Genomic DNA, 22274 nt, shown 5'->3' on the forward strand with positions numbered 1-22274 from the left:
GGAACCCGCAGTCATATATGGAACCCGCAGTTCAGAATGTAGTCATATATGGAACCCGCATTCATATATGGAACTCTCAGTTATATATGGAATACAGTCATAGAACCCGTAATTATATATAGAACCCGCAGTTATATATGGAAACACAATCATATATGGAAACGCAATTAGCCGCAGCCAAGGTATGAAGCCGCAAAGGTATTGGGTCAAGGCATGACTAAACACTGTTATAAAGACTCATATATGCAGGTAATGGAGACTCCAAAATACACTGACATAGAAACAGTTAATGAACACAGTTACACACTCATGGAGTTTCGGTCTTCTCAATATTTCCTCCTCCCAGTCTCAATGATCTCCGAAGCAACATTACAATCTTGGCACACCATTGATGAAGTAGATCCAGGAGGTATTCCTGAAGCAGTCTCAGCATAATAGCCAGCAGTGGTTAGGGTTTGAAGTAGAAGGACTACATTCTCTGCATAACTATTATAGCATAGAAGATCACTATATATATCTCAGCATTCTCCCAGTCAAATATGTAGGGATATGACTTATACTTGGTGATCAATAAGTATATAAGGAATGATCTTCGTGATATGTTCTTATGATCTCGATGGCACTAATGTGAATGTGCATCATGATGATCTCAGTGGAAGGAATGATGAAGTAAAGATGCAGCATGATGGGCAAGTTAAGTAAGGGACAACATAATGGGCAACATGATGATGGGAGTAGAGTAGCTCAGTCATCAAAGTCCAACACTGTGATGGTACAGCATGGTGCTACACGGTAAGGTGTAGCAAATGGATGAAATGCAGAATCAGTTGAAGCAAAATGTCTTCAACTGAACTCATGTATCATCGTTATAGGAGATGATCTATGCTCAAATCTTGATAAGTCAAAGTGTTGACTTTTGTTGTAAATGTACTATCTCTCTCTCTGCTAAACATTGAAGAACATAAAAGAAGAATTGATCAAGGGTTTCCCCACATTGGGGTTTGTCCCTGGCTAGCACCACATCTTGTGTCCCCTTGTCTTCGCTTTTCTTCTGCGATTTATATTTATGTTCTATCTACAGTTTATCTTAGTGCTGATGTGATTGCTAACTGTGAAAATTTAAATAAATTTCTCTAGCATAGAACATGCCTAAAATTAACATGGTATCAGAGCTGAGGTGAAGACAATGCCCAAGCAAGAGTGAAAGAGCAATCATCGAAGACAGTGCGGACAGGAAAAAAGGATCAATGGGTTCCTCATCCCTTTTCTAATTCACCTAGTGTGAAGTCGAAGAAGAGAATATTATCAGAATGGCATAGCGGAAGTTTCTGATAGCCTACTTAAAGATCACTTCATTGGGAAGTTCGGATCTAAGTGTGGAAGGAAAAGTAGATGCCTTGGTTGCAATAAGTTCAGCCATCATGCGAAGGAGTGTCTGAAGGACAAGGACACATCTTTTGTTGAAGATAATAATCATTCCAGGGACATCTTTAATGATCAGAGGAATGATAAGTAATGCAAGTCATCAAGGAAATGGTCAACTCTTCAAAGAAAGCAAGGAATCCCAGAATCTCTTTTATGTACCTGATCGCAAGAAGGACCTGGTGTCCATCTTAGAAATGGAAGTAAAAGGTTTCGGGGTGGCACTCATCGATGGAAAGGTACGTGTTTGAAAATAGATTTTTCAAAGATGTTTTAGAGTTCAGGGTTGTATCAAGTCCACTGGGGACCATGTCCATTGACTTAGCACCAGAGGTTTGTGAGTCAGATGGTGACCAGGATGCCTGAATTCAAAAAGAGCATGAAGGTACATGTCTGAGATGTACCGAAAGAAAATATTACAAGGGGACCATTCCCCTCATGTAGCAAGCCCACGGGTGTGGAACAACCCGAGGGGTTTGAGATTGGTAATCAGGAATCTCACATATACAAATGGAAGAAAGCCCTTTATGGCTTGAAGCAAAACACCCCGAGTGTAGTATGAGAGGATCGATAGTTGTCTGATGAAGTTGAGATTCACTAGCAGTGAAACTAATCCAAACCATTACCCGAAGGTTGTGGATGATAAACCTCTCATATGGGCACCTTATGCGGATGAACTATTTCTAACAGGTGCAGACCCTCTCATTTGCAGAAGTAAGATGGAGTTGGATTCTGGACATATGTTTTGCAATTAACATGGTGAGCTTATATTTGGTTGAGCCTCACTGGATTGGTGCCAAGAATATTTTGAGATATCTTCGAGGCACAATCTCTCATGGATTGAGATACACTGTTGGAAATGTGAAAATTGCATAATTATTCGAATATTGACTAGGCAGGCAGTGTGGAGGATCACTAGAGCACTTTTCAGTGTTGGTTCTCTTTGGATTCTGCTTCAATATCATGGATGAGCAGGAAGCAAAAGTCGGTTGTTATAAGTACCGCCGAGACCAGATACATAACTACGAGTATGACCTCGTATGAATTTGCCTGGTTATGGAAACTCTTCAGTGAGTACACATGATGAATACCACTGTGATTCTCCGTGACAACCAGAGGTGGGATTCGATTATTGAGGAATCTCGTATTCAATGATTGCTCCAGCCGATAGACATCAGATACTACCTTATCTAGGATATAGTAAGTCGATGAGCAAGGAGGCTCCATCGCATTGAGATGATGTACAGGTGCTACACTTGGTCAGAGCCCCAGGGAAAGATCAAATTTGTGATTTTCCCAAACGACTTGGAGTCATCGAGAGACCCTTGTAAAAGGGTCTTACATGTTGCATACATTGAGCTCTGGGAGCTCTGGGGGCTTGCGGTTCTTGCTAAAGAAACATATGACCACAGGGTGACTCACCCTTCCCTGGTGGTGTGTACTATGGACAAGATGATTCGCTCTCCTCTGGACAAGATGATTCACTCTCTTGTGGGACAAGATGATTTTCTCTCCTGTGGATAGGATGATTCGCTCTCCTACGGAAAAGATGATTCACTCTCTTGTGGGACAAGATGATTCGCTCTCTTGTGGGATAGGATGATTCGCTCTCCTATGTAGCAGGATGATTAGTTCTCTTGTGAGGTCTAGATGATGTGTTCTCCATGACGATTGTGTAGCAGGATGATTAGTTCTCTTGTGAGGTCTGGATGATGTGTTCTCCATGACGATTGTGTAGCAGGATGATTAGTTCTCCTATGAGGACAGGATTGATTAGTTTTCTTGTCGACGCATCCTACCCATAGAGTCTGGGACTCATGGGAAGTACCTCTCATCTAATCAATGAGTAGGGAAATGAGGATAGGGACCATAGTAGTACTGATGGACGCATCGTTGTATCTACTGTACTCCCTATGCTAGGATGACCTTCATTGATCTGGGATAAATGATACTAGTCTGGGACCAGTTGTGGGAGTTTCACCCACTATGACGCTGACTTTAGGTCGGTTGAGACTAGTCTGGGACCATTGGTACATACTATGATACTGACTTTGAGTCGGTGGAGGACTAGTCTGGGACCAGTGAGAGTGGTACATACTATGACGCTGACTTCAGGTCAGTTGAGACTGGTCTGGGACCAATGGTACACTCTCTGAGACTGATGATACTAGTTTGGGACCAGTAGTAGGAGTGGTACCCACTATGACGATAACTTTGGGTCGATTGAGACTGGTCTGGGACCAGTGATATGCACTCTGAGACTGACTTCGGGTCAGTGGAGAATGGTATAAGACATTCTCAATCAATTCTTATTCTTCATGGTTCAGCAGAGCAGAGCTGAGCAAAGTAGAGCAGAGCCAACAGAGATAAGCAGAGCAAAGTAGAGCCAGCAGAGCTGAGTAGAGATGAGTAGAGCCAACAGAGCTGAGCAAAGCCAATAGAGCTGAGCAGAGCCAGCAGAGCTAAGTAAAGTAGAGCAGAGCGAGCAGAGCTGAGCAAAGTAGAGCAGAGCCAGCAAAGCATAGCAGAGCCAACAGAGCTGAGTAGAGCAGAGCAGAGCTAGCAGAGCTGAGCAGACCTAGCAGAGTTGAGAATAGCTGAGCAGAGCAGTGCAGGGCACTGATGGCTGAGATAGTACCTTCGGACATATGGATCAGCGGATGGAATTCTCCCTAGTTGAGAGGGAGTGTTAAAATTGGCAACTAGGACCAAACTCCATATGGGTCAGCTTATTTATGGCAGCTGATATTTTTATTGGATCCCTCTCATCGAGAGGTGTAGGATTGATATAAAGATCATTCGATTCCAATAAGTATTCATGGAGTTATGAATTTTTTTATGTTATAAGACAAATTGTCAAGTTGGCCAACAACTTGAGTAGGCTCAGAAGCCCAATAGTCGTGTCTATTCATCATCTATATTTTTAGTATAAATATAGAGAACTTGAAATCATTAGGTAGACACATCCTCTTCGTGTGTGATCTCCTCTCCACGTCTTGGGTTTTTGGAGAAGGAAAAAAACATAGAGGATACGCTGGCCTATGTACAAATGATGCCCTAGATCTAAAAGGTAGGAGCAATGGTCATGAATAAGTCTAGACGTAGATGAGGGGATAATATCCCAAGCATGTGAAGCCCTAAACGCTGTGATGAATTACAGTCAATGTGATACCCTATCTACTACCCTAATCCATTGTCATAAAAGGAACACCTGTAGTCATATATGGCACCCACAGTTTAGAACGCAATCATAGAACCCGCAGTTATATATGGAACCCGCAGTTTGGAATGCAGTCATATATGGAACCCGCACTCATATATGGAACCTACAGTTTGGAACACAATCATATATGGAACCCGCTGTCATATATGGAACTCTCAGTTATATATGGAATGTAGTCATATGTGAACCCATAGTTTAGAATGCAGTCATAGAACACGCAGTTATATATGGAACCCACAGTTATATATGGAAACACAATCATACATCGAAACTTAGTTAGCCGCAGCCAAGGTATGAAGCCGCAGAGGTATTGGGTCAAGGCATGACTAAACGATGTTATAAAGACTCATATACACAGGTAATGGAGACTCCAAAATACGCAGACATAGAAACAATTAATGAAGACAGTTACACGCTCATGGAGTTTCGGTCTTCTCACTATCTTGCCTCCTCCCAGTCTCAATGATCTTCGAAGCAACATTACAATCTTGGCACACCATTGATGAAGTAGATCCAGGAGGTATTCCTAAAGCAGTCTCAGCATAATAGCCAGTAGTGGTTAGGGTTTGAAGCAGAAGGACTACATTCTCTGCATAACTATTATAGCATAGAAGATCACTATATATATCTCGGCATTCTCCCAGTCAAATCTATAGGGATATGACTTATACTTGGTGATCAATAAGTATATAAGGAATGATCTTCGTGATATGTTCTTATGATCTCGATGGCACTAATGTGAATGTGCATCATGATGTTCTCAACAGAAGGAATGATGAAGTAAAGATGCAGCATGATGGGAAAGTTAAGTAAGGAACAACATAATAGGCAGCATGATGATGAGAGCAGAGTAGCTCAATCATCAAAGTCCAACACTATGATGGTACAACATGGTGCTACACGGTAAGGTGCAACAAATGGACGAAATGCAAAATCAGGTGAAGCAAAATGTCTTCAACTGATCTCATGTATCATCATTATAGGAGATGATCTATGATCATATCTTGATAAGTCAAAGTGTTGACTTCTGTTGTAAATGTACTATCTCTCTCTGTTTAAATTTGAAGAACATAAAAGAAGAATTGATCAAGGGTTTCCCCACATTGGGGTTTGTCCTTGGCTAGCACCACATCTTGTGTTCTCTTGTCTTGTCTTGTCTTCTGCGATTTATATTTATGTTCTATATGCAGTTTATCTTAATGTTGATGTGATTGCTAACTGTGAAAATTTAAATAAATTTCTCTAGCATAGAACATACCTAAAATTAACAGTTTTGGACATCCATGGCTTTGTTGATGCAGACTAGGTTAGATATCTAGATTATAGAAGATCTACAAGTGGGTATGTGTTTAATATATTTGGAGGTGTAGTTAGTTGGATGAGTAAGAGACAGTTTGTAGTGGCACTTTCAACTACAGAGGTAGAATACATGACAGCCACTCATGCAAGTGAGGAAGCAGTTTTGTTACAGATATTGTGTTCAAGTATGGGGTTAATACAATGATCTATAAGGATAGACTATTACAGCCAAAGTGCAATTTTCTTGGCAAAGAACCCTGCTTATCATTCAAATACAAAGCACATTGATGTTCAGTATCACTTTGTAAGGGATATGGTTAAGGACAAAAGGGTGTTGTTGGTGAAGGTGGACACTTTGAAGAATATTTCAGATGCATTGAAAAAGTTTGTGAGCACTAAGAAGTTCTCTTGGTGCAGATAAATAATGGGTGTTGCAGGGTTGGACCAATGACTAAGATCTCCTATGGACCCTTGTGGAAATAAAACAACAAGTGGAAGAATGTTGGGTGTCTGTTATATTCTTTCCATGACTAGCCCCATTAGTGAAGTCGCAGGGTTAGACGGGGGGTGGGCAACTCACCCTTTGTTGCACCAGGTGCAGCGGGGGGGTCACAGGGGGGACAACAGACCCCTTGTTGGGGGGTTTGAGGGGGCTGGTAGCCCCCCTCTATGGGGTCCGAGGTATGGCCTCAGGGAATTTTATTTTGGACCCTATATTAGGTGGGTAGACCTACGTATGGTTTTGTGCGTGGTTTTTGCACATGGTTTTGGGCATGATGGTTTTCTGCCTATGGTATTTTGTAGATCTGGTCAAGGGAAATATGATTATGTTCTAATCCAGGGTTAATGGATTGGGGTTTATGGATGCTTCGACATGTATATATATGTATTGTAACATTGAAAGAAACATAATGACAAATCAATCTGGTAGTCCTGGTTTTGGGATACAGGGGAAAATCTTTGTGTATATTTTTTTTTATGTTTTATGCTCTCGCCATTGTTTATTTTATGTTTTTAGAATTCATATGCAGGTAATTTCTGTAGGGGGTTAAAACCTACACATAAATCCTACAAAACCAGAAGCATGGAACTTTTGCAACTCTAGAATGACACTTTAGCCATCCTTAAGCATCAGTGAGGCCATCCTTGAGATTTAAAGAAGCCACACCATCCTTGAGAGGTAGTTGCAAGGTAACTAACCCACTCCAACAGTAGAAAATCGAACAATGGAATAACCTTCATGAAAGAGAGACTTCATCATTCAAGCACCTACCAAAAGGCATAAACAAATTATTTTGTTCAAATGAGGATTTTTGCATGAGACAAATGTATGGAAGATAGTACCTTCAGAGAGCAGTTAATTGACCATTGGTTCAGTAGTAACATGCTTGCATCTAAATAAACTTGACATCACAAGTAGGCTCAGGTACGACATCCATTGCCTCTTCCCCTATGTGAATAGTGGTTAAAAAATATTTTTAATGAGCGAGGATAGAGTTTTTATGGGATAGAGGTGGCTAGTAAACTTGGCCACCCTCAAATAGTAAGAAGTGCAGTTTACTCAACCACCCATGCAACATGGAAAAGTCATACCAGGAGGGTGATAATCATAAGGAGTGGGGCCAATGGTTAAAAGAGGAAATACATGTAGGGGCCAGCTCACCAAGCACACCGAGCCCACTACCAAAGAGGAAATAAAAGGACGAGGCCTGACTCTAGTTGCACCAATTCTCATTCCCAAAATAGTTAGAGAGGCTCATTAAGGAATTGAAACTTGAGCTAGCTACTACTAGGAGTTCCCTAAGGAGCTATAGAGGAGCTACAAATTTGATTTGGATGTGCTACATGATCAGGCACAATTGCTATGGTATTATCATAATTGCTATAGAATTACAGAGGAGGTGCTTCATGATCGGGATTAGAGGTGAAATTGAGCCCAAGTCAACAAGAAACTTCCTCCAAACTCCCACAAACATAAATAAAGCATCCCCATATGGGTAAGTAGCATCTTTTCTCCTCGCTCCCCATGCAATTTTTGAGTAAAATTCTGCCTGCTACAGGCATCCTGTAGGAAACTCTTGCAGAATTGATTTCTTTTGAAAATTGTTTTTTTCACACGAGGAAGGAAAGTTGGGAGAATGTGTAGTTCTCTTGGATATTGGGATATAATTCTCCTCCTAACTAGAAAAAATCACCACCAACATCCTTACCATATTGTGACACCCTAGACCACTCAGAGCACAATTCTTCACCAAAATTCTCTTTAAAATAATTTGAGGAGGCAGTAGTAGGAGCCATGGGGGGATGTTTCAACAGAAGAGAACCCACAAACACCAATATAATCCATCAACATCCTCTTCTCAGAGACATTTTCCTAAACCACCAGTGGATGGGGTTCTTTGAAAAAACAAAAGGGTATGATGATGAGATAACCCAAGAATTTCCCATGGCCCTCCACTCTCCTTTAGAAGAGAGTGCCACCATTGTTATAAGGGGACTTTCCATCCATTTAAATGTAGAAATAATTAGTAAAGTGACCATCATACCTTTATGAGTCAAATTGGACAAGGAATATATAACAAAATCCATCATAGCCAAGAGAAATTTCTTCCTCCCTAAAGAGAAGCTTGTTAAAGACAAAAATGGAATAAGAAGAGAGAGCCTCCCTTAACCTTGGGATGAAGTGGCCTATAAAATCCTCAAGTACATGTACTAATAAGGGATTTTGATTGTTATATATTCCTATCAATTTAGGCTTCTCTATGAACTAAGGTTCCAAAAATAATTTCCCATTCCAAGTAGGCTCCGTGTTCCACATTTCCTCCTTTATTCCAGAATCGAAATGAGTTAGAGGGTGAGGGAAGGGAAGAAATATTACATTTCTCATCATGGCCTCATAAGGTTAATTTTTATGGATGCCCTAAGCCATATTAGAAGCCTTTTGTTGTGGACTGACTTTGTGCACATGGATAGGGAGGCCTTCATTGAGACTCAAACCCAAACCCTAACACAACATGAAGATACCAAAAGATCTAGTGTTGGGCATAAGCAAGAGGAAGAAGGAGAGATTGAAGAACAAGAGGAAGAGTCTGAATAGAAGGTATAAGAGGTTGAAGGAGAAGATATAGAAGAGGAGCATGGAGGAGGGGAACAAAAAGTAGAATAGGAGACCCATGGAGAGCCCTCTAGATCTCATAAGAAAGGAAAATAGAGACAACAAATAAGCCTCTCAGAGGAGAATATAGAACAAGAAGTGGTTGCTACTCTGGAATCACTTAGCACACGTGTAAAAACAAAGATAAGGAATCCTAGGGAAGATCCCTTATATTTTAAAAGAAGAAAGAGCACAAGAATAAAAAAGGGAAGTGTCAACCTTCCTCAACAGTTCCAATCACAATTGATGAATCATCTAGCCACCAAAAAGAAGGATTGCGACAAGGAAAAAGGAAAATTGAAGAAGCCACCCCCCTAAATCCAAGGGTAAGTAGACTTTAACACCCATGAGAAGGCTAACCACTAGGGCAGTCACAACCAAGCAATTCAAGGAACAAATATAAATGTTATAGGATAAAATAGAGCTACTACAAGAAAGAAAAAAGTTATAGGATGAAGAAAAAGTGCTACAGGAAGGGATAACAACAACTCAAGAGGAGAGAGTGCTGGAAATAATACTGAGAGGGGGGGTGAATCAGTATTATCTAATCAATAAAACTTTTTCATTTTCATACTCAGATTCATATACGCTACTTCAGTTAAGTATACCCACGTATATATGCGACTGTGTCTATCGCAACTAGCGTATAACCATTAAACTCATGATTCAGTTATGTGATCTTCAATGGGTGCATCAGAACATTATTATCTATATTAACAGTTAACAATAGCAGTAAAATAGATAGATAAACACACATAAGCAACACACATGAACACCATGATATAAGGTGGAAACCCAATGTGGGTGAAAACCACCTGCTGCAATTCGTTTCTATCTTCCTTTATTAAGAAACTTCTTTTACAATGTACTGGTGCAGTCCTTTACGAGTATGCAGGCTACAACCTGCAGAAGGTTACAACCTTCTCTCGTTCTCCAGACTCTCCTGGAAGGGAGCTCCAACCCCCTTTGCTCTTGTACTAGCTAAGATACTAGTACGTAGGCAGCGGCCTACAATCTTCTCTCCTCCAGGTACCACGTTTCATACATTTTCAGACTGGATACTCCCGAAGCACAACACATAATCTTAAGGCCACGTTTCATCCAATTTTCATATTAGACCCATAAATATCATTGAAGCACAAAACAATCAATACTAGCATCATCAATCTCTGAATCTCTAAAACACTGAAACTCTGTCATCAACACAGTCACTAGAACACAGAGCAGACAACAAAACTCTGCAACAACAATCAGAACCAATTGTACCATCAAAATTATGCATCAGAGTGCATACGCTACTTGGAAGTGCCGAACCTGCGTGTATACGCAACTTCATCAATATGAACCAGCGTATATGTCATTAATCACCTATTCATAACTTTGCTGCACTTCCTGACTTCAGACATAACCAGATCATGACATATACAAGGATAATATATGTGTTAGCACCCAGATCTAGTCCATCAGATCTCATAAATATGATTCATTATGATCCTGATCCAATATTAGTTCTCATCCATCAATACTGAAGCTAAACACAAACAGCCAAACAAGATATGCAGAATACTGACACCTTTAAACTGTCATCAGAACCCTTCAACAACCAGAACCACGTGTAACTACAAATATCATAGCTCAAAAGGTATACGCTACTACAATGAACTCAACCTGCGTACATACGCACTTACACCAAAGCCAACCCGCGTACAGATCTATAAATATTCAATCATGACTTGTAGCGATTTCAAACTTAAGTTATACCCAATTCAGATTATTACAAGCGTCAGTATACAGATCTAGAATAAACATAATCAATCATATAGAGATAGTTCATATCAAACCATTTGATCCTGATCTATCCTTAGATCTTGCTCTCCATCAACCAGTGAGATCCCTCCTTAGCTCAGATCAAGCAATGCATCATCAACCCATAACCTACATACTGGATCTCATACTTCTTCAGATATTCAAGACTATTTCGATGCTCTTGCCTAATGATCTTCTTCTCCTTTTATAGTCTTAGGCCTTGCTCAATACCATGGTCCAAAACCATAATAAATCAATACCAAGAGCTCAATACTTGGGATCAACACACTTGTTGAGATACCATGGTCCAAAACCATAGGTTCAAATACCGAGGGCTAACTACCACGGACCAAAAGTAAGCTTTCCGACATGTACGCGCTTTTCCGTGCATGAAACTGCGTGTATACCCTACTTGGTATATAGCGAACCTGCGTATACGCGACTTGGTATATAGTGAACCTGCGTGTATACCCTGCGTATACGCGACTTGGTATATAGTGAACCTGCGTGTATACCCTACTTGGTATATAGTGAACCTGCGTGTATACCCTACTTGGTATATAGTGAACCTGCGTATATACTATTCTTTCTTCATTCTTTGTAGTCTGATCATAAATTCTTTGTTACTGACCTGCTGCACTATAATCTATCATTTTTCCATCAAGGACAACACTTGTCTCATAATGCCAACAATCTCCCCCTTTGGACTTGATGGCAAAGCTAACTTGTCATACTTAGAACTTGATCTTCTTATTCCTTTGAGCTGACCTGCATCCCATGCATTTAGTCACATCTGTAGATTGATCCAGTTATATGTAAGTGAGATGTTTTTCTATGAGAGGGTTGCCATCAAGTACAACACATGCATCATAATGCCAACAATCTCCCCCTTTGGACTTGATGGCAACAACACCAAATCACTCTCCCCCTTTGACATCAAGGGAAAAGGGTGGACCAAGATATTCTCTTTCCTTGATAAACATTTTGTTGTCCATACTCCCCCTGAGTACCTGCTGAAATCTCCAAATGTGCTCCCCCTTTGTATATGCCAAAGTGTACCAATCTGTCCATGCTCCCCCTGAGTACATGCCAAGTCTCTGTACTGCTGAAGTGTGTTGTTCATGCTCTTCCTGACTGAAGGCAAGATCTGCAAAAAGATGTTCTTCAAGAAGAACCATGACTTATACATCATAAGAGACCTTCCTATCACCAAAAGACTCAATACATACATCCATTTCCCAACCACGTGGGGATATACTAGAATTGACTCATCCACCCAACCAAGTGGGGATACATCAAAAGTTTACACATGCTAAAGCAAGAACATTACATCTTCATCCCAGGAATAGTGGGGAAACCAATATAGGCCGTTACATGACCTTGACACCATAAAAGAGATACATGATATAGAGACGAAATATCTAGAGCAACACTTATGAAAGTCACCAATAACTGATAGCAGCAGCATCTGTCAAACACTTTTCAGACCAGCAACCATGATCTCCTTCTGTTCTCCATCTGCCTCTGTTTCACCTGAAACCAACAACAGATGTGAACTAGAACCAAACGCTTCTAAGGTAATGCCAACAATGCATTATTAGAAGTTAATCTACTTCCCCTGAACCTGTGCCAGATGGTCTCTGTCAGACCCATATCAAACTCTTCTCACCCAGAGTCTGGCCCACTGATTTTATTCAAACCAGCATATACGTGACTGTATCCACAAAAACTAGCGTATATACGCGGATACTCCTTATGAAACTCGCGTACAACCAATTCCAGATCGGCAACCTGTAAATGTCCTGTAGAGAATAAGTCATCAACCTATAACAAGGTATGTCTGCGTCAATTCATCCCTTCGAACAGAATTCAGAGTCATTCACATTATATCATGTGTGAAACCACCATAGCCATTTCATCAACATCAAGATCTACATGATCCAAGTATCATTGCTTGGGAACATCTGCATCAATCAACATACGTAAGTATCAACCTATCATCATATAGATAAGAACTCATCATCATGTCTCCAACAAAGCAACTTTGAGTAGTCATCCATGTATCAGCACTATGTATCTTGAGCTCAAGCTCTTTTGACAAAACTTCTTGATATCATCAACATCAACAATCCTTATCCACATGAGTGCCTGCATCATAACTATATGATCTTTATGCATATGACAACAGCAGTATATGAGTGACTCATCATCAAGTGAGGAAGATGTGTATTCAAGCTTTGTACTTCCATGTAAGCACCATATATGCATCATCAAAGAATCAACCATAAATCTGATCTGAACATCTACTATGTAACTTCAAGAATCATATGAGAGTTTATCATAGACAACTCACAACCACATCATAGCAAGATATATCATTTAGCCATATAAGTATCATCACCAAGGACTATTAATCCATAATTCCAACAATGCATTATTAAAGGCATATGCTCCCCCTCAACATGAGCCATCTGTTTACTGTTAGATCTGATCATGCGTATATCAGTAATAAGCATCAAGACATCATCATCATCTAGTTAGGATCAAAACACTTCTAGACATCTTACAAGTATCAAAACATTTCCACACATCCTGAGCAGACTGTAACTATTAACCAATAGAGCAAATAATGGGCTGAATCATATCAGAGCCTTTTTCTGAGCATGTCCCCACTGCTTTTCCTCAGACTGACATATACGTGGCTTTGCAGTGTCTAACTCGCGTATATACATGACTTCCCTTTATGGAACTTGCGTATGAGATTCAGGATACTGAAATTTTATACTTTCAGCTCCCTCTGAGTCTGTTATGTATGTGCTGTGCTGTATCTGAGTACATTGTGTTGTGCCACATCTGTCTGACTGTACTTCCTTCTTCTTCCATATCTTCAAGTGTGATGATGTTTTCTCCTTTTGGTGTGATGTCCGTCCTTTGTTCCTGCATTCCTTTGCTATATGTCCAAGCTTGTTACATGCATAACATCTTACATGTTTCATATTCCTCCTGTAGCAATCAGCAGCTTTGTGACCAAACATATTGCAAGAAAAACAATATCCATTGAAGTACCTGGAATGTCATGATCTTTCTGTGTGATGATCTTGAACCATCCTTCTTCTGCATCTAGCTACAACATGTCCAAGATTATGACATTCATAACATTCAATATTATTCATCTGAGTAAATGGTTGACCATAGTTAGGAGTAAGATCTTTTCTTTGAAGAATCTCTTTCCTTGATTGTTGATGAGGTTGACCTCTCATCTCCTTGTTAATCATTTTGGATTTCTCTTTAGAGTTCCTTGCCTCACCTTGTGAACTAGATTCACCTTCAACAGATTCATGAAAACCAAGACCAGTCTTGATAGAAGGAGACCTTTGACTACTAAGAATATCATCCAAGGCTTTAGTACTATCTTGAAATCGTAATAGTTTATCCTTTTCTTCTAATTTACCTTTCAAGATATTTACCTCAACTTGAAGTTGTTCTTCCTTTTCCAGACATTATTTCTTCATGTATTCTTCAGCATTTCCTTCCTCTTCCATTTGTTGCTTTAGTTTGAGAATCTCCTTTTCTTGTTCTTCATTCACATCCTGCTACATTTGACGAATTCTGAAGGCACATTCCAGTTGAGATTTTAAGCTGATAACTTCGTTTTCCTATTTTTCAATAGCTTGGAGTAGATCTTTATTTGATTCTTTGTTTCTTCAAGTTCTTCCTTTAGCGAGAGGGTCGTAGCTTCAAGACTTTCATAATAACTGGATCGACCTCTAAGCTCCTTGATTGTTGTGTTCTTTTCAATGACTTCATTTCTTAGAGATGTTACTTCATCCTGTAACTTTTGATATTTGTCCTTGAATAACTCTCGTTGAGTCTTAGCAGCTTCTTTGAACGCACCATCCTTTATGTTCAAAAGTTCTTCTTGAGTTCTAATTTTGTTTGTCAGTCTTTTAAATTTTGCCTATATTTGATATCTTTCTTGTTCACCCATCAGAGCAAATATAGTTGTTTCGCTATCACTTTCATCTTTTTCAAATGGATAGATAGCTGGAACATTAGAGGATAGTAAATTCATACCTGATAGTTCATCTTCATTCTGAAATGATTCTGAATCTGATTCTGAATCTGAAGAGCTTTTTATACCTAGTCCCCAATCAATTCTCCCACTGTCATAGTTCTTCTGAGATGTCTTCTTCTTCTTAGGTGCTTTCTTCTTAAGCTTCTTTCCCATAGTTCCACGAATCTCCTTCAAGCGATCAAGCTTCTACCAAAGGACCTACTCTGATACCAATTGCTGGAAATAATATTGAGAGGGGGGGTGAATCAGTATTATCTAATCAATAAAACTTTTTCATTTTCATACTCAGATTCATATACGCTACTTCAGTTAAGTATACCCGCGTATATACGCGACTGTGTCTATTGCAACTAGCATATAACCATTAAACTCATGATTCAGTTATGTGATCTTCAATGGATGCATCAGAACATTATTAGCCATATTAACAGTTAACAGTAGCAGTAAAACAGATAGATCAACACACATAAGCAACACACATGAACACCATGATATAAGGTGGAAACCAAATGTGGGTGAAAACCACCTGCCGCAATTCGTTTCTATCTTCCTTTATTAAGAAACTTCTTTTACAATATACTGGTGCAATCCTTTACCAATACGCAGGCTACAACCTGCAGAAGGTTACAACCTTCTCTCGTTCTCCAGACTCTCCTGGAAGGGAGCTCCAACCCCCTTTGCTCTTGTACTAGCTAAGATACTAGTACGTAGGCGCCGGCCTACAATCTTCTCTCCTCCAGGTACCACATTTCATACATTTTCAGACTGGATACTCTTGAAGCACAACACATAATCTGAAGGCCAAGTTTCATCCAATTTTCATACTAGACCCATAAATATCATTGAAGCACAAAACAATCAATACTAGCATCATTAATCTTTGAATCTCTGAAACACTGAAACTTTGTCATCAACACAGTCACCAGAACACAGAGCAGACAACAAAACTCTGCAACAACAATCAGAACCAACTTTACCATCAAAATTATGCATCAGAGTGCATACGCTACTTGGAAGTGTCGAACCTGCATGTATACGCAACTTCATCAAGATGAACCAGCGTATATGTCATTAATCACTTATTCATAACTTTGTTGCACTTCGTGACTTCAAACATAACCAGATCATGACATATACAAGGATAATATATGTGTTAGCACCCAGATCTAGTCCATCAGATCTCATAAATATGAGTCATTATGATCCTGATCCAATATTAGTTCTCATCCATCAATACTGAAGCTAAACACAAACAGCCAAACAAGATATGCAGAATACTGACACCTTTAAACTGTCATCAGAACCCTTCAACAACCAGAACCACCTGTAACTTCAAATATCATAGCTCAAAAGGTATACGCTACTACAATGAACTCAACCTGCGTACATACGCACTTACACCAAAGCCAACCCGCGTACAGATCTATAAATATTCAATCATGACTTGCAGCGATTTCAAACTTAAGTTATACCGAGTTCATAGTATTACAAGCGTCAGTATACAGATCTAGAATAAACATAATCAATCATATAGAGATAGTTCATATCAAACCATTTGATCCCGATCTATCCTTAGATCTTGTTCTCCATCAACCGGTGAGATACCTCCTTAGCTCAGATCAAGCAATGCATCATCAACCCATAACCTGCATACTGGATCTCATACTTCTTCAGATATTCAAGACTTTTTCGATGCTCTTGCCTAATGATCTTCTTCTCATTTTATAGTCTTAGGCCTTGCTCAATACCATGGTCCAAAACCATAATAAATCAATACCAAGATCCCAATACTTGGGATCAACACACTTGTTGAGATACCATGGTCCAAAACCATAGGTTCAAATACCGAGGACTAACTACCACGGACCAAAAGTAAGCTTTCCGACATGTACGCGCTTTTCCGTGCATGAAACTGCGTGTATACCCTACTTGGTATATAGTGAACCTGCGTGTACGCGACTTGGTATATAGTGAACCTACGTGTATACCCTGCGTATACGCGACTTGGTATATAGTGAACCTGCGTGTATACCCTACTTGGTATATAGTGAACCTGCATATATACTCTTCTTTCTTCATTCTTTGTAGTCTAATCATCAATTCTTTGCTACTGACCTGCTGCACTATAATCTGTCATTTTGCCATCAAGGACAACACTTGTCTCATAATGCCAACAATCTCCCCCTTTGGACTTGATGGCAAAGCTAACTTTTCATACTTAGAACTTGATCTTCTTATTCCTTTGAGCTGACCTGCATCCCATGCATTTAGTCACATTTGTAGATTGATCCAGTTCTATGTAAGTGAGATGTTCTTCTATGAGAGGGTTGCCATCAAGTACAACACATGCATCATAATGCCAACAATCTCCCCCTTTGGACTTGATGGCAACAACACCAAATCACTCTCCCCCTTTGACTTCAAGGGCAAAGGGTGGACCAAGATATTCTCTTTCCTTGATAAACATTCTGCTGTCCATACTCCCCCTGAGTACCTGCTGAAATCTCCAAATGTGCTCCCCCTTTGTATATGCCAAAGTGTACTAATCTGTCCATGCTCCCCCTGAGTACATGCCAAGTCTCTGTATTGTTGAAGTGTGTTGTTCATGCTCTTCCTGACTGAAGTCAAGATCTGCACAAAGATGTTCTTCAAGAAGAACCATGACTTATACATCATAAGAGACCTTCCTATCATCAAAAGACTCAATACATACATCCATTTCCCAACCACGTGGGGATATACTAGAATTGACTCATCCACCCAACCAAGTGGGGATACATCAAAAGTTTACACATGCTAAAGCAAGAACATTACATCTTCATCCCAGGTATAGTGGGGAAACCAATATAGGTCGTTACATGACCTTGACACCATAAAAGAGATACATGACATAGAGACGAAATATCTAGAGCAAGACTTATGAAAGTCACCAATAACTGATAGCAGCAGCATCTGTCAAACACTTTTTAGATCAGCAACCATGATCTCCTTCTATTCTCCATCTGCCTCTGTTTCACTTGAAACCAACAACAGATGTGAACTAGAACCAAACGCTTCTAAGGTAATGCCAACAATGCATTATTAGAAGTTAATCTGCTTCCCCTGAACCTGTGCCAGATGGTCTCTGTCAGACCCATATCAGACTCTTCTCACCCAGAGTCTGGCCCACTGATTTTATTCAAACCAGCATATACGCGACTGTATCCACAGAAACTAGCGTATATACACGGATACTCCTTGTGAAACTCGCGTACAACCAATTCCAGATCAACAACCTGTAAATGTCCTGTAGAGAATAAGTCATCAACCTATAACAAGGTATGTCTGCATCAATTCATCCCTTTGAACAGAATTCAGAGTCATTCACATTATATCATGTGTGAAACCACCATAGCCATTTCATCAACATCAAGATCTACATGATCTAAGTATCATTTCTTGGGAACATCTGCATCAATCAACATATGTAAGTATCAACCTATCATCATATAGATAAGAACTCATCATCATGTCTCCAACAAATCAACTTTGAGTAGTCATCCATGTATCAGCACTATGTATCTTGAGCTCAAGCTCTTTTGACAAAACTTCTTGATATCATCAACATCAACAATCCTTATCCACATGAGTGCATGCATCATAACTGTATGATCTTTATGCATATGACAACAGCAGTATATGAGTGACTCATCATCAAGTGAGGAAGATGTGTATTCAAGCTTTGTACTTCCATGTAAGCACTATATATGCATCATCAAATAATCAACCATAAATCTGATCTGAACATCTACTATGTTACTTCAAGAATCATATGAGAGTTTATCATAGACAACTCACAACCACATCATAGCAAGATCTATCATTTAGCCATATAAGTATCATCACCAAGGACTATTAATCCATAATGCCAACAATGCATTATTAAAGGCATATGCTCCCCTCAACCTGAGCCATCTGTTTACTGTTAGATCTGATCATGCGTATATCAGTAATAAGCATCAAGACATCATCATCATCTAGTTAGGATCAAAACACTTCTAGACATCTTACAAGTATCAAAACATTTCCACACATCGTGAGCAGACTGTAACTATTAACCAATAGAGCAAATAATGGACTGAATCATATCAGATCCTTTTTCTGAGCATGTCCCCACTGCTTTTCCTCAGACTGACATATACGTGGCTTTGCAGTATCTAACTCGCGTATATACATGACTTCCCTTTATGGAACTTGCGTATGAGATTCAGGATACTGAAATTTTATACTTTCAGCTCCCTCTGAGTCTGTTATGTATGTGCTGTGCTGTATCTGAGTACATTGTGTTGTGCCACATCTGTCTGACTGTACTTCCTTCTTCTTCCATATCTTCAAGTGTGATGATGTTTTCTCCTTTTGGTGTGATGTCCGTCCTTTGTTCCTGCATTCCTTTGCTATATGTCCAAGCTTGTTACATGCATAACATCTTACATGTTTCATATTCCTCCTGTAGCAATCAGCAGCTTTGTGACCAAACATATTGCAAGAAAAACAATATCCATTGAAGTACCTGGAATGTCATGATCTTTCTGTGTGATGATCTTGAACCATCCTTCTTCTGCATCTAGCTGCAACATGTCCAAGATTATGACATTCATAGCATTCAATATTATTCATATGAGTAAATGGCTGACCATAGTTAGGAGTAAGATATTTTCTTTGAAGAATCTCTTTCCTTGATTGTTGATGAGGTTGACCTCTCATCTCCTTGTTAATCATTTTGGATTTCTCTTTAGAGTTCCTTGCCTCACCTTGTGAACTAGATTCACCTTCAACAGATTCATGAAAACCAAGACCAGTCTTGATAGCAGGAGACCTTTGACTACTAGGAATATCATCCAAGGCTTTAGTACTATCTTGAAATCGTAATAGTTTATCCTTTTCTTCTAATTTACCTTTCAAGATATTTACCTCAACTTGAAGTTGTTCTTCCTTTTCCAGACATTGTTTCTTCATGTATTCTTCAGCATTTCTTTCCTCTTCCATTTGTTGCTTTAGTTTGAGAATCTCCTTTTCTTGTTCTTCATTCACATCCTGCTACATTTGACGAATTCTGAAGGCACATTCCAGTTGAGATTCTACGCTGATAACTTCGTTTTCCTATTTTTCAATAGCTTGGAGTAGATCGTTATTCTGCTTCTTTGTTTCTTGAAGTTCTTCCTTTAGCGAGAGGGTCGTAGCTTCAAGACTTTCATAATAACTGGATCGACCTCTAAGCTCCTTGATTGTTGTGTTCTTTTCAATGACTTCATTTCTTAGAGATGTTACTTCATCCTGTAACTTTTGATATTTGTCCTTGAATAACTATCGTTGAGTCTTAGTAGCTTCTTTGAAGGCACCATCCTTTATGTTCAAAAGTTCTTCTTGAGTTCTAATTTTGTTTTTCAGTCTTTTAAATTCTGCCTCTATTTGATATCTTTCTTGTTCACCCATCAGAGCAAATTTAGTTGTTTCGCTATCACTTTCATCTTTTTCAAATGGATAGATAGCTGGAGCATTAGAGGATAGTAAATTCATACCTGATAGTTCATCTTCATTCTGAAATGATTCTGAATCTTATTCTGAATCTGAAGAGCTTCTTATACCTGGTCCCCAATCGATTCTCCCACTGTCATAGTTCTTCTGAGATGTCTTCTTCTTCTTAGATGCTTTCTTCTTAAGCTTCTTTCCCATAGTTCCACGGATCTCCTTCAAGCGATCAAGCTTCTACCAAAGGACCTACTCTGATACCAATTGTTGGAAATAATACTGAGGGGGGGGTGAATCAGTATTATCTAATCAATAAAACTTTTTCATTTTCATACTCAGATTCATATACGCTACTTCAATTAAGTATACCCGCGTATATACGCGACTGTGTCTATTGCAACTAGCGTATACCCATTAAACTCATGATTCAATTATGTGATATTCAATGGGTGCATCAGAAAATTATTAGCCATAGTAACAGTTAACAGTAGCAGTAAAACAGATAGATCAACACACATAAGCAACACACATGAACACCATGATATAAGGTGGAAACCCAATGTGGGTGAAAACCACCTGCTGAAATTCATTTCTAGCGTCCTTTATTAAGAAACTTCTTTTACAATGTACTGGTGCAGTCCTTTACCAGTACGCAGGCTACAACCTGTAGAAGGTTACAACCTTCTCTCGTTCTCCAGACTCTCCTGGAAGGGAGCTCCAACCCCCTTTGCTCTTGTACTAGCTAAGATACTAGTACGTAGGCGCCGGCCTACAATCTTCTCTCCTTCAGGTACCACGTTTCATACATTTTCAGACTGGATACTCCTGAAGCACAACACATAATCCGAAGGCCACGTTTCATCCAATTTTCATACTAGACTCATAAATATCATTGAAGCACAAAACAATCAATACTAGCATCATCAATCTTTGAATCTCTGAAACACTGAAACTCTATCATCAACACAGTCACCAGAACACAAAGCAGACAACAGAACTCTGCAACAACAATCAGAACCAACTGTACCATCAAAATTATGCATCATAGTGCATACGCTACTTGGAAGTGCCGAACCTGCGTGTAAATGCAACTTCATCAAGATGAACCAGCATATATGTCATTAATCACTTATTCATAACTTTGTTGCACTTCGTGACTTCAGACATAACCAGATCATGACATATACAAGGATAATATATGTGTTAGCACCCAGATCTAGTCCATCAGATCTCATAAATATGAGTCATTATGATCCTGATCCAATATTAGTTCTCATCCATCAATACTGAAGCTAAACACAAACAACCAAACAAGATATGGAGAATACTGACACCTTTAAACTGTCATCAGAACCCTTCAACAACCAGAACCACCTGTAACTTCAAATATCATAGCTCAAAAGGTATACGCTACTACAATGAACTCAACCTGCGTACATACGCACTTACACCAAAGCCAACCCGCGTACAGATCTATAAATATTCAATCATGACTTGCAGCGATTTCAAACTTAAGTTATACCCAGTTCAGATTATTACAAGCGTTAGTATACAGATCTAGAATAAACATAATCAATCATATAGAGATAGTTCATATCAAACCATTTGATCCCGATCTATCCTTAGATCTTGTTCTCCATCAACCGGTGAGATACCTCCTTAGCTCAGATCAAGCAATGCATCATCAACCCATAACCTGCATACTCGATCTCATACTTCTTCAGATATTCAAGACTTTTTCGATGCTCTTGCCTAATGATCTTCTTCTCCTTTTATAGTCTTAGGCC

Source organism: Pinus tabuliformis, chromosome 8 (assembly GCF_031772625.1).
Source record: "Pinus tabuliformis cultivar Carrire ecotype Pingquan chromosome 8, CPIR1, whole genome shotgun sequence".
In the NCBI taxonomy this organism is placed as follows: domain Eukaryota; kingdom Viridiplantae; phylum Streptophyta; class Pinopsida; order Pinales; family Pinaceae; genus Pinus; species Pinus tabuliformis.